A 16,323-nucleotide genomic window follows, 5' to 3' on the forward strand; every position below is an offset into this window, starting at 1 on the left:
GTTGACTTTAGACATGTGAAAGCTTGCTCACATACCGTGTCCCAAACCCAACATACACCCTAGCACAACAGTCCAGTCAGGGGCGCCGAAATCGAGGTGGCTTGGGGTATAAAGTGCCGATAATAGTTAATTTGACTGAGAATGGATTGCAGTTGCATCACGTTGGTGGCGGGAGGCAGGTTTTGATTCACCTCGACATACTTCTCAGAGGCATCTAGGCCATGAGCATCAATTGTGAACCAGTGATAATTGTTCTCGAGAGCAAAGAAAGACACACTTCTGTTTCTGGCAACACAGGTTAGCCTCAGAAAAAAATTGAAACAGCTTATCCAACTTGTCCGTGAGGTTCACCGCGGACGAGACACTGATAATGACATTGTCCTGATAATTTGCTACACCAGGCACCTGACTTGTGAGGTGTTCCAGATAACGTTGGAAAATGGAGAGGGCACTGGCAATGCCAAACAAGAGGCAGTTCTCCCAGAAAAGGGCACACGGGGTATTGATGACTAAGATTTGCTGCTGTTCGTCAGCCAATGGCAGCTGCAAATTTTGGGTGAAACCGGTGAAGTCTGCAAGACGTGTGAGTATGTCATCCACTAATGGGACAGGATATGCACCAATTACAGAATTTACTGTGACCATAAAATCACCACAGTTGCGTAAAGCGCCATTCAGCTTCTCGACTAACACGATAGGCGTCGCCCGGCGACTGTGAGCGACGGGATAAAGGGTGTTTTCTTCTTGTAAGGTTTCACTTCGAGCCTGTCTCGGAGACCAAACGGGAACTCGTGTGCCTTACAAAAACGAGGGATAGTAGAGGGAAGAAGCTGAACATGTGCGGTGAAACCCTTCATCCCTGGTGTGGGGGACGAAAACACGTTTCATATTTACTGAGCAATGGGGCGAGGAGGGTATCCGAGGAGGGGATTGAAACCACCTATACCTCGCCCTGCACTGACAAACCCAGACAACCAAAAACGTTCACATCCAGAAGGTTAATAGCACTGGAGGAGCCAACCACCAAAAACTAAGCGCTGAAGGAATGACCATTGAACGAGATTTGTGTTGAAAAAACGCCATTTACTGGAACGTGGTGATTACTGAAACTACGCAAGGCGTGATTGTACGGACACAAAGCTGACATATGGCACCATCCACAACAGAAACGGAAGATGCCGTGTGAATTTGGAAGACAACAGGAATATGCGCGACCTCTAAGGTAAGGAGGAAACGAGCTAGCGACTGGGGAATAATGCAGAATACTTGTGTATCAGTGGAATGCGATGCTTCCAGGTCCAGCGATGACGATTCGTGATGACCTTGTGCGTCCGCGGGAAGCGGGGCACCTACGCAATGTGTCTGTGAAGCCTGACGCACAACGGCGATATGGCCCATTCGGCTGCAATCCGTGCACCTTGCTCGCCGGTGGGGGCACTCCCACTACTGGTGAGTTCAGAAACAGTCCGGACATGATGGAAAATGGGCGAAAGACTTTCTGTCACGGGATGTACGAACGGAACGACGAGACGCCCGCTCGATGGTAGGCAATTGACGAGCCGCAAAAACAGCCGGATTAGGATTCGGCTGTTGTAGCCAGTGAGACTGTTCGAACGCACGAATGACCGGCAAACAGGTGTCGCGGGACGGAGCCTGCAACTTCAAAATATCAGCCTAAAGACCCTCGTCTGATGCGTGAAACACCGGCATATCGCATATGCCCCCCTTCTAACAGCCGTGTACTGCAAGTCTCTAGAGGAACGTAAGGTTCCAAATGATTGGAAAAGAGCACAGGTAATCCCGGTCTTCAAGAAGGGTCGTCGAGCAGATGCGCAAAACTATAGAACTATATCTCTGAAGTCGATCTGTTGTAGGATTTTAGAACATGTTTTTTGCTCGCGTATCATGTCGTTTTTGGAAACCTAGCATCTACTCTGTAGGAATCAACATGGATTCCGGAAACAGCGATCGTGGGGGACTCAACTAGCTTTATTTGTTCATGAGACCCAGAAAATATTAGATACAGGCTCCCAGGTAGATGCTATTTTCCTTGACTTCCGGAGGGCGTTCGATACAGTTCCGCACTGTCGCCTGATAAAGTAAGAGCCTACGGAATATCAGACTAGCTGTGTGGCTGGATTGAAGAGTTTTTAGCAAACAGGAGACAGCATGTTGTTATCAATGGAGAGACGTCTACAGACGTTAAAGTAACCTCTGGCGCGCCACAGGGGTGTGTTATGGGACCAATGCTTTTCACAATATATATAAATGACCTAGTAGATAGTGTCGGAAGTTCCATGCGGCATTTCGCCGATGATGCTGTAGTATACAGAGAAGTTGCAGCATTAGAAAATTGCAGAGAAATGCAGGAAGATGTGCAGCGGATAGGCACTTGGTGCAGGGAGTGGCAACTGACCCATAACATAGACAAATGTAATGTATTGCGAATACATAGAAAGAAGGATCCTTTATTGTATGATTATATGATAGCGGAACAAATACTGATAGCAGTTTCTTCTATAAAATATCTGGGAGTATGCGTGTGGAACGATTTGAGGTGGAATGATCATATAAAATTAATTGTTGGTAAGGCGGGTACCAGGTTGAGATTCAATGGGAGAGTCCTTAGAAAACGTAGAGGTGACTTACAAAACACTCGTTCGACCTATACTTGAGCATTGCTCATCAGTGTGGGATCCGTACCAGATCGGTTTGACGGAGGAGATAGAGAAGATCCAAAGAAGAGCGGCGCGTTTCGTCACAGGGTTATTTGGTAACCGTGATAGCGTTACGGAGATGTTTAGCAAACTCAAGTGGCAGACTCTGCAAGAGAAGCGCTCTGCATCGCGGTGTAGCTTGCTCGCCAAGTTTCGAGAGGGTGCGTTTCTGGATGAGGTATCGAATATATTGCTTCCCCCTACTTATACCTCCCGAGGAGATCACGAATGTATAATTAGAGAGATTCGAGCGCGCACGGAGGCTTTCAGACAGTCGTTCTTTCCGCAAACCATACGCGGCTGGAACAGAAAAGGGAGGTAATGACTGTGGCACGTAAAGTGCCCTCCGCCACACACCGTTGGGTGGCTTGCGGAGTATAAATCTAGATGTAGATGTAGATCAACAGAGGGGCATAAGATTGCTTGCGGACAACATTGGTGCACCGGAATTTTGCAATCGTGAGAGAGGCCCTGGAGCGTCGTAATCCATTTCCGATATGTCTGATCTGGAGATTTCCTACAGGAAAAAGGAAGTCTGATGGGCGGAGGTTACATGTATATGTGTGTCAAAGTACTCAAAAAGGCAGACTTTAACATGGGTAAACCAGAGATCTCGAGGGGACTGCTCAGGGTTCAATTGTTGAATTAAACGATACACATGACGACCGACTGTTGCTAGAAAAAAAAAGCCGGACTTCGATTTTCGTCGTGGGTCCTATGTGCCAGTAAATGTTGTTCCAACCGTTCCACGTAATTTGACCGCGGTTCGACAGACCTATCGAAAGCCGAAAACATCGGTGGAGCCATGTACAAAGTGTTCATTTTACCTGCGATGGAATCAACTCTATAAGCTACCTCATGCAACACTGGGGAATGAGGGCGGTGGTCTGACCTGTGAGTGCTGTCTGAATATCTCATAGAGTTTCCGTCAAGAACTGAAGAAGTTCCTCTAAGGAGGCCATTTCGTCCGAAAATGAACGTTATATCCACGTCGCCAATAACTATAATGTCCTGCATTCAGCAGGAAAAAACTAATGATCGAGTTTGAACACACTTTATTGTAACAAGAAAAAGAACAACAAGAAGCACACCATTTCATGTGGTGGCGCAAGCCAGAGAAGAGTACAAGACAATGAAAAGAAAATAATAACCAAAATATTACTCTGCACAGTTTTAAATATACAACTTTCTACTGTAGGCTATGGCGAGTGTCTACTAAGCTGGAGCCAGTGTAGGTATTGGCCGGAGCTGCCTAGCTGTAGGTACACACTGCTGGTCTGACTCTGCTGGTGCACTTATAATGCAGATTCTGCAGAGTGCTACATACAGTCACATTAGTTCCAATTGGCGGATCTATGTCACATGACTTTTCATGAAGTACTTCCATGTTTATGAGGAAAGTCTGTTGGTGTTTACATCCACTGGCGTTGTTTTGATCTGAGCTCTGGTAGGGGAGTCGGCTGCCCACCTTGCTTGTCTGTTGTGCGGGCCCTCTAACTGATAAGAGGCCGCTACGACAGATCACAGCACCCCTGACGATGGTCAACAACGGAACAATAATCACGTACATGACTGCAAAATGAGGGAACAATGCTCTTCGATTTCTGTTGGGGACGCTCTACAATACCGCAAACTCTTCCACTTTCCATATGTTGCGATGTCTTCCACATTTTTTTGGATGAGAAACATCGCCTCTGTATTTTATTTTTACCAACCTGTGTGTTCAGCTTTCTGAGAGAACCAAAGGATTGAAACGTGTGTGTTTTTGCAGCAACTGACACAGACTTCAGAGTCATGGTAGAAAAAACAAATTGTATGGCGGTGTGCACTGATTGGAGGTGTTAGAACAAAAAAACAATTTATTGAACTATTTATGAATGAACAATACAGGAACCCTCTTGTGTGATTGATAGTCTGTTGGATATGGTCTTCCTCCAGTAGAGATGACAAAATTTTGTGCAGATCCATCTAAATGACTCCGAACACTGGCCTTAGCTCCAGTGGAGCAGTACATGTATATGTAATACGCTCGATGATAACACGCAGACAATAATTGTTATGTGATATATCAGAAGAGAGAGACACTGCAGAATCTTATAGCAGGTTCTATTACGAGGAGGGACTACAACTGAGATATTTCTCTCAAAACTATGCCGCATTTGTTCATAAAACTAATAGGAATAGATTGTGTCTATTCTCGTGGAATCACGACTGTTTTTATTACTATCGTCGCGATTGCTTGTTTAAAAAACAGGTGTTACAGCACGTCCTGTGTTATGTCATATTTCGTAACCTCTAATTATAAAGTGGACACCACTTGAATTACAGCTCGCTGTGGAACCTAGAAATGATAATGTTTCTTTTTACCAGACATGTGAGTAGATTGCGTGAACCATGCTGTGATGATCAAATTGCTTACAAAACTAGAACGCTAGAACCTGCTACTACATGATAGTAACTTTACAGACATGTCAGTAGAGGTGAGTCATGCATACAAAATGTCAACTGTGAACACGCAGACAGTAATTGGTTTCCATGTAACGTGGTAAAATCATATAGGAGGTTCTATTACAAGACAAACCCTCACGATTTGTTTGATATATACCCAGTATGATATAGGTTCGCATAGGTGAAACGAGACCTGCCGTAGTGTACAGAACAGCTATGTCCTCTTGAATTATAGATCTTTGTTGCTGAATGTAAAATGATTGTGTTTTTTCCAACATATGAGCCGATGGCGTGAAAGATTGTATTCTCTAATGTTATTTCGCGTGTCTGAAATGTTCGTAATACACACGTGCACTGACAGTTTATTTACAGACATTGGTATGAGCGCGATAGATACTCTCAGGTAGTGTAATTTGTCCATCAAGCTGAAAGAAACTCCTTAACAAAGATCTTCTCTTTTCAGAGTATAAATTCTCACTTTCCCATTACTCTGATGAAGGTTTCAAAATAACGAGGACATTCAGCGGTGATAGGTAATTTTCACGTCAAAATAGTATATGTTTTTTCCAGATTTTACATAGTGTGTACATGTCTCTGCTGATCATCTGTATTCAAGGGCGGTTCAATTCACTGGATGTCGCAAAATAATATAATGCGAATTGTAACTTGCAGTTGTACGTAAAAATGATACTGATTTTGTTCATAAAACTAAAAGAAAATGGACTGCACCTATTTTCGTGGAAAGATGACATTTAGTATTGTGTTTTCATTTTGTAATAGATGCTTGATTATAGGAGATGCGTTGCTGTTAAATATAGATGTTATAATGCAGACTTCAAAACGGCTGGGATACTTGAGGAGTGGTAGCAGAGTTTCTTAGGAGGTCGCAGCTGTCCTTATAGACAAACGACATGCGTTCAGGATAGCCTTTGCTTGTCCAGGTATTGTTCTGAGGGATGCCAGCATCGGGCTTTATTGTAAGTGTAAATTTTGTCGTCATTGATAACACAAACTGCCCAGCAACATGTTCATGGGGATGCACTGCACTGAAGACGCTGTGGTGTGAGGCTGCTCTGGGGTCTACAGTCGCTTTAGGAGGAAGGCTTCCTGTTTACCAAGCAGCCAACTTTTGAAAAAGCCATTCTCTGGAATTTCGTTGTTGTTCTAGAGGGGTCCAGTCTTTCCGAGAAAAACGTTTAACAGATTGCAAGAAAGAATTGCATTGACATTAAATAAAAGTGTTCTCCAATGCAGAATGGCAGGCTACTGGGAGTGTGGTGGAGCATGTCTACTGTGGGTGGTCACCAGACACAGCCATGCTCCAACTAGGGAGCGGTGTGAGGGAGCTGTGTCGCTATATTTTAGATGAACATGAGATGGCTGTTATTTTATCCCCTATTGTTTAGTTGACTAAACATGCTCCTGTGTTGGCCAAGGATCATCGTCTCTAGGCGGATTACGACTGTGGCCAGTGTGTGCTGCGCCAGAAGGGCTGTGGGCCACAGAAAAGCCTCTGTCCCACACGTAGGTGGATGGAGGGAGAAAGGGAAGGAGGGATGGGAGGAATGAGGGGAGGTAAGAGGGCCTTCAATTTTAGCCGTTCATCAGCATCTATGAAGGAGAACGTATGTTCAACTACCGCCCCCTCTGAAGTCTTTTGAGACGATTTTCCCCAGAACAGTGTTGCATTATGACCCATTCATTACAAGTGCTGGTTTTTTCACGAGAATTTCGAAGTGTAATTAGAACAGTGAAGAATTTTTTCCATCAGTTATGGTAGTGTGTATTGGCTTTGATTACTTGAACTGTTTGGGGGATTTTGTAGCAGGTGTCTGTAGCTAACTCTGACGTAAAACAACGACAAAACTTCCCGCAGCTGTATGCTTACAGGTAGTGCACTTATTCCACCCCCCCGCTTTTCTCCCACTCCCGGCGGAGGTTCGAGTCCTTCCTCGGGCATAGGTGTGGGTGTGTATGTTTGTCCTTAAGAGAATTTAGGTTAAGCTTAGGGACTGATGACCTTAGCAGTTAAGTCCCATAAGATTTCACACACATTTGAACATTTTTCTCCCACGCAGATGTATGGTATCGTGAATTTCTGAGCTGTATTGCGATTTTAGGTGGTCCTTGTATAGCGTTATGCATACAGTCGTGATCATTATGATTAATTTCGTAATTAGGGCCTATCATTAGCTCAGCTTTCCAACCAAAATAAATAGAGTACACTAACCTAATGTTCGTCTCCTGCATCTGGACAGTTTCCATGTGTTGGGTGGTGAGAGTGTGGGGTGCACTTCGGCTTTCCATCAGAAGGACCAGTTTTTGGGTCCTGGAAAGGGCATTGCCATTTTTAATTTCCCAGCAGTTGCAAGGCCTCTGGTATTATAATTCTGTTATGCGGAGTGGACCTGGACTTTACTTCCAGGAGGACCAGGGTTCGAATCCTGGAAAGGGTATGCCATTTTTAATTCCCTGCCAGTTCCCAGGTATGGTTTGGGTGGGACATCATCACAGCCCTGGGACAAAGAAATTCCCACCAATAGTGTAGGTGGGGGGGAGGGGGAGAGTGTGGAGGGGGGCAGGGGCTGGGGCCCACGTGCAGGCTGACGAAAAACACATGATGTTACCTAGGGGTGGGGTGTCATTCGGGGTGGGGCAATTAATTGATCAATTTAATTAATTTGATATCAAAAATGCACCCATGCCGCCATCTCCCTACTACTTCACACTAGACTCCGTCTGATATCCACTTCAATTACATTTTTAATTAAATCCAGTCGATATCAGGTAGACTGCAGAAACGTGCATATGTTTGCCATTGCGATACATCAACAGTGACTGCATAAGTGATTTCTTCCTTTCTTCCATCTCGAGACGTGAATGTATGCCTTGTATGTACTGGATATGGGCTATGGCGATTTCTGCTGGCTGTGCCAGCCGCAGAGAAACAGGGGCAGTTCAATAGGAGAACCATTCCAACCAATGCGGCTTTGCGTTGGCCTCTGGTCCCGGTTTCAGTGAGGGGCAGAACAGATGTTGCGGATGGCTGTGCATTGCGCTCTGTTGCCGTCCTGGAGAGAGTGTCAGCCAGGGGCACCCCGCAACTTTTTTCTCCTAAGAACGTCCGAGAAACACTTCCCTGGTGGAAACTGATAAAAACATAGAGGGAAAAAATCGCGGCATAAAAATGTAATAAATATAGAGAAGTGAAATTTTTGGAGTAGATCTGTCTAGGTAACATTTGTTTAATATTGCAGGATCACAGGTTATTGTAGCGCGACATAAGCCACTGAAAACGTGTAATTCAGGCACATTAAAAACCGGTGTAACCGCCAGAATGTTTGTTGTGGATGACACTGGTTGATGATGTCCGATATGTGCTTGGTTGGAGACAAATCTGGCGATCGAGCAGGCCAAGGCGACATTTCGATACTATGTAGAGTATGGTGGGCTACAACAGTGGCATGAGGGCGATTATTATGCTGTTTGAAAACTAACCCTGGAGCGCTGTTCATGAATGGCAGCACAACAAGTTGAATCACCCGACTGAAGTGCAAATTTACAGTCACTTTGCGTGGGACATGCACGAGACTGCTCCTGTTTTCATACGAAAGTGCACGCCGGGCCTTGAGTCGAGTTCCATAACCCTAGGTGTAGGTCCTGTGTGTCTACCACGCAGACGTGGCTGGAGGCCCTCAGTTGGCCTTCTTCTAACAACACAGGCCATCACTGGCACCGAAGCAGAACCAGTTTCATCAGAAATCGCAACTGACGTCCACCCTGCCCTCCAATAACCGTTTGATTACACCACTAAAATCACAAATGTGGTTTGGGGCAGTGGAATTCACGTCACAGGGAGACTGGCTCGGAGCTGTTCTTGAAGTAACAGATATTTAACAGTTCATTGTGTCGCTGTGGTAGAATCTGCTGCTAGATTGCTGCCGCAGATGCAGCATGAAGCGTCAAAGTCGTACGCCAAAGGCGATGGTCTTCCCTATTGGTAAAGCCATGTGGCTGTCCAGAGCCCGGTCATATTGCGACCGCACATTCTCATGACCATCGCTGCCAGCAATCATTTACACTGGCTACGTTCCTGTCAAATGATTCAAATGGCTCTGAGCACTATGGGACTTAACATCTGTGGTCATCAATCCCCTAGAACTTAGAACTACTTAAACCTAACTAACCTAAGGACATCACACACATCCATGCCCGAGGCAGGATTCGAACCTGCGACCGTAGCGGTTGCGCGGTTCCAAACTGAAGCGTCTAGAACCGCTCGACCACTGCGGCCGGCTCCTGTCAAATCTCTCTGAAGTATCGCAGAAGGAACATTTAGCTTCTCGTAGAACTGTTACCCCGTTGAAACTCAATGAGGTGTTGATAATGGCGTCTTTGTCACTTTAAACGTATTGTTGACTGACATCAGCTCATCACGTCCAGTCTCAAAGGTAACTAACGCTGACGATCGTATAAGAAGCAAAGTTGATGTTTTCAGGATTTCAGGTATCGTCAGAAGTGCCCCAGGGAAGTGTGATAGTTCCGCTGTTTTTCTCTGTATACATAAATTATTTGGCGGACAGGGTGGGCAGCAATCTGCGGTTGTTTGCTGATGATACAGTGGTGTACGGTAAGGTGTCGAAGTTGAGTGACTGTAGGAATATACAAGACGACTTAGAGGAAATTTAGAGTTGGAGCGATGAATGGCAGCTAGCCCTAAATGTGGAAAAATGTAAGTTAATGCGGATGAGTAGGAAGATCAAACTTTTAATGTTTGGATACAGTACTACCAGTGTCGTGCGTGACACAGTCAAGTCGCTTAAATATGTGGACGTAACGTTACAAAGCGATAGAGATGGAACGAGCGTGGAGAAGTGTGGTAGAGAAGGCGAATGGTCGACTTCGGTTTACGGGGAGAATTTTTGGAAAGAGTGGCTCGCCTGTAAAGGAGACCGAATATAGGGCGACAAATTCTTGAGTACTGCTCGACTGTTTAGGATCCGTACCAGGTCGGACTGAAGGAAAATATGGAAGCAATTCAGAGCTGGGCTGCTAGATTTGTGACCGGTAGATTCGAACAACACGTAAATGTTAAGGAACTGATTCAGGAAGTCAAATGGGAATCCTTAGAGGGAAATCGACGTTCTTTCCGAGAAACACTATTGAGAAAATTTAAAGAACCGACATTTGACGCTGACTGTCGAATGTTTCTACTGCCGCCAACATACATTGCGCGTAAGGATCACGAAGATAAGATACGAGAAATTAGGGCACTTACGGAATAGGCGGTCATTTTCTCCTCACTCCTTTTGCGAGTGGAACAGGAAAGGATATGAGTAGTAGTTGTACAGGGTACCCTCCACCACGCACCTTACAATGGCTTGCGGAGTATCTATGCAGATGTAGATGTAACATAACAGTTGTTCTATTAGCACCACTCTTACGCGACTGGTGCGTAATCTGAATAGACATTATCAGTCAGATGTAGAAGACGCCTACCATTTTCGTTTCAATGTCGCACAACCCTTTCCTGGTGTTGCTATTTTTTCCTGCCTGTATAAGATGGCTAGTTTTTTGAGCCATTGTTAAAAGAAATCTTTCTAGGGGAGATACCGATCTCGAAAGCATTCTAAAAGCCTCAGCAGTCCCTGGGAATGGCAATCACATGTTTCGGTTGCCCCTCCTGCATTTAACCTAAAGTTTTCTTCTTTTCTTTTTTCTCTTTTTATGTTCTTACGCTAGGAAACAGCGCACAAAAAGACACCAAACATAATACATCTGTATCAGCTGGAGTACAGTGACATAATAAATCGGTTAGACGCTGGTTTCTGAAGGAGAGGTTTCAGTCAACTTGATTGGTAATACAGCGGCGTCTGCTCAGTTTCTTCACTCGTCGAACAAAAATGTTACTTTCTGATTGTCAACGGCTACATGAGACGCGGGAAGCGTCCGCAGAACTGACGCTCTCTGAGCATCTACATACTGGCAATTAAAATTGCTACACCACGAAGATGACGCTAAATTTAGCCGACAGGAAGAGGATGCTGTAATATGCAAATGATTAGCTTTTCAGAGCATTCACACAAGGTTGGCGCTGGTGGCGACACCTACAACGTGCTGACATGAGGAAAGTTTCCAACCGATTTCTCTTACACAAACAGCAGTTCACCGGCGTTGCCTAGTGAAACGTTGTGATGCCTCGTGTAAGGAGGAGAAATGCGTACAATCACGTTTCCGACTTTGATAAAGGTCGGACTGTAGCCTATCGCGATTGCGGTTTATCGTATCGCGACATTGCTGCTCGCGTTGGTCGAGATCCAATGACTGTTAGCAGAATATGGAATCAGTGGGTTCAGGAGGGTAATACGGAACGCCGTGCTGGATCCCAACGGTCTCGTATCACTAGCAGTCGAGATGACAGGTATCTTATCCGCATGACTGTAACGGATCGTGCAGCCACGTCTCGATCCCTGAGTCAACAGGTGGGGACGTTTGCAAGACAACAACCATCTGTACGAACAGTTCGACGACGTTTGCCGCAGCATGGACTATCAGCTCGGAGACTATGACTGCGGTTACCCTTGACGCTGCATCACAGACAGGAGCGCCTGCGATGATGTACTCAACGACGAATTTGGGTGCACGAATGGCAAAACGTCATTTTTTCGGATGAATCCAGGTTCTGTTTACAGCATCATGATGGTCGCATCCGTGTTTAGCGACTTCGCGGTGAACGCACATTGGAAGCGTGTATCCGTCATCGCCATACTGGCGTATCACCCGGCGTGATGGTATGGGGTGCCATTGGTTACACGTCTCGGTCACCTCTTGTTCGCATTGACGGCACTCTGAACAATGGACGTTACATTTCAGATGTGTTACGACGCGTGGTTCTACCCTTCATTCGATCCCTGCGAAACCCTACATTTCAGCAGGATAATGCACGACCGCATGTTGCAGGTCCTGTACGGGCCTTTCTTGATACAGAAAATGTTCGGCTGTTGCTCTGGCCAGCAGATTCTCCAGATCTCTCACCAATTAAAAACGTCTGGTCAATGGTGGGCCGAGCAATTGGCTCGTCACAATACACCAGTCACTACTCTTGATGAACTGTGGTATCGTGTTGAAGCTGCATTGGTAGCTGTACCTGTACACGCCATCCAAGCTCTGTTCGACTCAATCCCCAAGCGTATCAAGGCCTTTATTAGGGCCAGAGGTGGTTGTTCTGGGTACTGATTTCTCAGGATGTATGCACCCAAATTGCATGAAAATGTAATCGCATGTCAGTTCTAGTATAATATATTTGTCCAATGAATACCCGTTTATCATCTGCATTTCTGCTTGGTGTAGCAATTTTAATGGCCAGTAGTGTAGCTTCACTTTGTTTTTTGCTCCGAGTAAAATAACTTCAGGGTCTGTTTGCAGAGGGGACACTTCGGCCTCTGTTTGCAGTAGGGTCACTTTGGATTGTACAGTCGGTAGAGACACTATGGATTTCGTGCGCAGCAGGGACACTTTGCGCTCACGACGCACCGGGCGGAGAACTCGCCAGCAGTCGTCGTCCGAGGGAGATGCAACAGGGGCGTCCACACAGCCGCGCTCAGCGAGCTGTCGGCACCTACCGCAGGCGGCGCATTCACGATGGCGAGATTTACGAGCAGCACCGGCGGTATAGATCGCTATGAATTCAATAACCGCCAATAACTTCACAGTTAGATTCTGCCTGGTCACCTGAGTTGGCACAGCTGCACAAAAACGTCACTTATATTCCGATCATGCACGCAGTCACTGTTGTCTGTCGTGAATTTGAGTCAGTTGAAATTAATATTTTAGAGAGCTGTACTTACCCTCGCGTGCTTCCCTTTCTGAACTTTGCGAACCTTAAGTCGCTTATATTTTACATTGTTTTGTGTTTCTCATTATTGTCATTCCATCTGGACTAAATTTTACTCAATCACCTTACAATGCTTTTATCGATGTATACTTTTGCCAATAAACTCATTAATTTATAGTATCCTTGAGTTTCATTTATAGGGCCTCACCTCTGTGAACTGTTAAGGAAATTGTATGACTGCGCCGACCCATTCATCCGTTGCTGGGCCTTAAAATTAGCTTTCATTAGGTCCAGTGCACACAGTTCAGTTAGCGTGATGCATTGAGGGAGAGATCTAGATAGATATTTATTTCTTTATTTATTTATTGCCAAGTTATAGACCTGTTACCTGATGTTTAAAACAGGTCGTACATCTTACAATTTTCGTTTTTCATCATTTTACAGTTTTCTTTTCTTTTGTTTTATCTACAACATTTACAAGGAATGATGCTTTTCAAAATAACAATAATTTAAGATTGAAATATAAATAAAATTTTGTTTTTTTAAGAAGAATGTAAAAAGATAGGATGGAGGAGAGATTTGTTAGTACCATCACTGAATGTGACGGACGGTGAATACCTCGGAATGGTTTCTTCGAGCTGTTGACCGCCAGTCACATACGCACACGCACACGCAAAAAATGGTTCAAATGGCTCTGAGCACTATGGGACTTAACATATATGGTCATCAGTCCATAGAACTTAGAACTACTTAAACCTAACTAACCTAAGGACATCACACAACACCCAGCCATCACGAGGCAGAGAAAATCCCTGACCCCACCGGGAATCAAACCTGGGAACCCGGGCGCGGGAAGCGAGAACGCTACCGCACGACCACGAGCTGCGGGCCACGCACACGCACACGTGCGCACACACACACACACACACACACACACACACACACACACACACAAATGGTTATTAGTAGAGAAATAATGTTGCTTATCCTGTTTATTACTAATCCTATGTATTAACTACTTTAGGTGCCGATCCATGTACAGCATTTGGTGTTTTCTCGGCGAGACCGCCAGCACTTTTGCTTATTTACTGTCACATCTCAGCTTCCTCCTCCCGTTCCTCCTCATTCTCACTGTTTCCGCTGTTACTGTGGGTATCGCTGTCCATCGTCTGGAGATTGTTGCTACGCTGCACATAGGCATGTCTGTAATGTCGTGTCCGCATGTACTGTTGTTTTTGAAATACTGCTTGTCAGTGCGTTTAATTGTGCCCATTGTTCTTCGTCTCTTATTGCTGTGTATATATCTATGTCTGTATCTGTGTAGTCTAAGTGTAGTGTATGTTTATTATTCACGTATTGCCCGCAGAAAAAGACAGCATATTCTGGGGAACCTTCTTCCCCGCGTGTGCATGTAGGTGTCTGCCTCAGACTCACGCGGTTTAAGTGCTTGGGGTAAGGCCCGTGTCCGGTTAAGACAGATAACCAAACAGCATCATTTCTCACTATCTAGAATAGCGAGGCGAGTTTCGTAAAGGTGGTGGATATCTCGAACATTGGTGATAGTAGGACGATAAGTTTATGACGGTTGCACTGGCACGCATCTGACTGACGGTATAAAACTTGTTATAGTCGTACATATCCTTCATGAAGTTGCAGTGTTCACAGTACCCAGTGAGCGTAACGTGAATATTCGTCCGAGACGTGTGCGAGGCACACAGCCGCTGCTCGGTGTGCAGTTGTTCAGACGCTGGCTAAGGATGGGCTAGGGGGGAGGCGCCATAAACTGCAACCGTAACACTGGCCGTTAAACCCGCGAGATGAGTTTCCTAATTAAGTCCGCCGCACAGTTCAAGTATATACGGCGCTGGATGTAGTTTCATGTTGCAGTCAAGCACTACGCAAATGTTTCCTCACAACCAATTCACTCCATCCAGTTCGCGTGCATTTTGTTTGTTTCGCATGCATGCCACTGCAGCTAGGAAATTAAAATTTTCAGTAATAATTTTAGCGCTAATCATGATATTGCAATCAAATATCGACACGTGTTTTGTGGGAATTGATGCGTGCATACGGGAGTAACAGTAGTGACACGAAATGTTGTCGACCAACCGAAAAGGAATATTTAATTATGCAATAAACTAGTACGCCGCTATCCTCGGATAACGTTCATGTAAGGGAATAAGCTGTAACTTTTCAACCCCTAGGTAATTCATAAAAAAACTGTTGTGAAGTTGTCTTGCAGCATTCTACAACTCCAGGGCATTTCATTGCTGTCAGCGTGGGTTATTTTCTTTTTACATATCCAGCACAAAACCTGGACTTACTATAAAGTAACGTCAAAAAATAAAATTGTTTATCACGCTTCACTGAATCGTTTAACAAACAGACATTATTGATATTGTTTGTCGCTGAATAAGATGCTGTCCTCATTATATGTACCGCTACAACCTGGTATTTCGTTTAACTACCACGAAACTTATATCATAATTTAAATAAGAATTTGACTCGAAAAGAACTTGCACTGTGTTATACACTGTGTTTACTCACTTGAAGCTACAACGTCCATTATAGTTATCTGCCATGCCACCACAAACTATTTCGTTACAAAGTAAATCATACATATTTCATAGAAATAAATAGATTTCAACTTGTAGCTGACTCACAGTTCACAACTTAGCTGAATCCTAACTAACTTTGACAATGGCTGTGCCTAACACTGTGTTTACTCACTTGAAGCTACAACGTCCATTATAGTTATCTGCCATGCCACCACAAACTATTTTGTTACAAAGTAAATCATACATATTTCATAGAAATAAATAGATTTCAACTTGTAGCTGACTCACAGTTCACAACTTAGCTGAATCCTAACTAACTTTGACAATGGCTGTGCCTAAACAAAGCATGATACACAGATACACATTTCAATATTTTATGTCGATCATTTCTTTTCAAAAATGGCTCTGAGCACTATGGGACTTAACATCTATGGTCATCAGTCCCCTAGAACTTAGAACTACTTAAACTAACTAACTAACCTAAGGACATCACACAACACCCAGCCACATTTCTTTTCTTTGATATAAATATTGTATAACATGACGATAACAAATGTAATTGTTTTTGTACAATGATTACTAACATTCTTTGAAAGTTAACAATTTACATAAGAGAAAAAACGTAACAAGATATACACTGAAGCGATAAAGACACTGGTATAGGCATGCGTGTTCAAATACAGAGATATGTAAACAGGCAAAATACGGCACTGCTGTCGGCAACGCCTATATAAGACAAGTGTCTGACGCAGTTGTTAGATCGGTT

This window comes from Schistocerca serialis, chromosome 9 (assembly GCF_023864345.2).
Source record: "Schistocerca serialis cubense isolate TAMUIC-IGC-003099 chromosome 9, iqSchSeri2.2, whole genome shotgun sequence".
NCBI lineage: Eukaryota > Metazoa > Arthropoda > Insecta > Orthoptera > Acrididae > Schistocerca > Schistocerca serialis.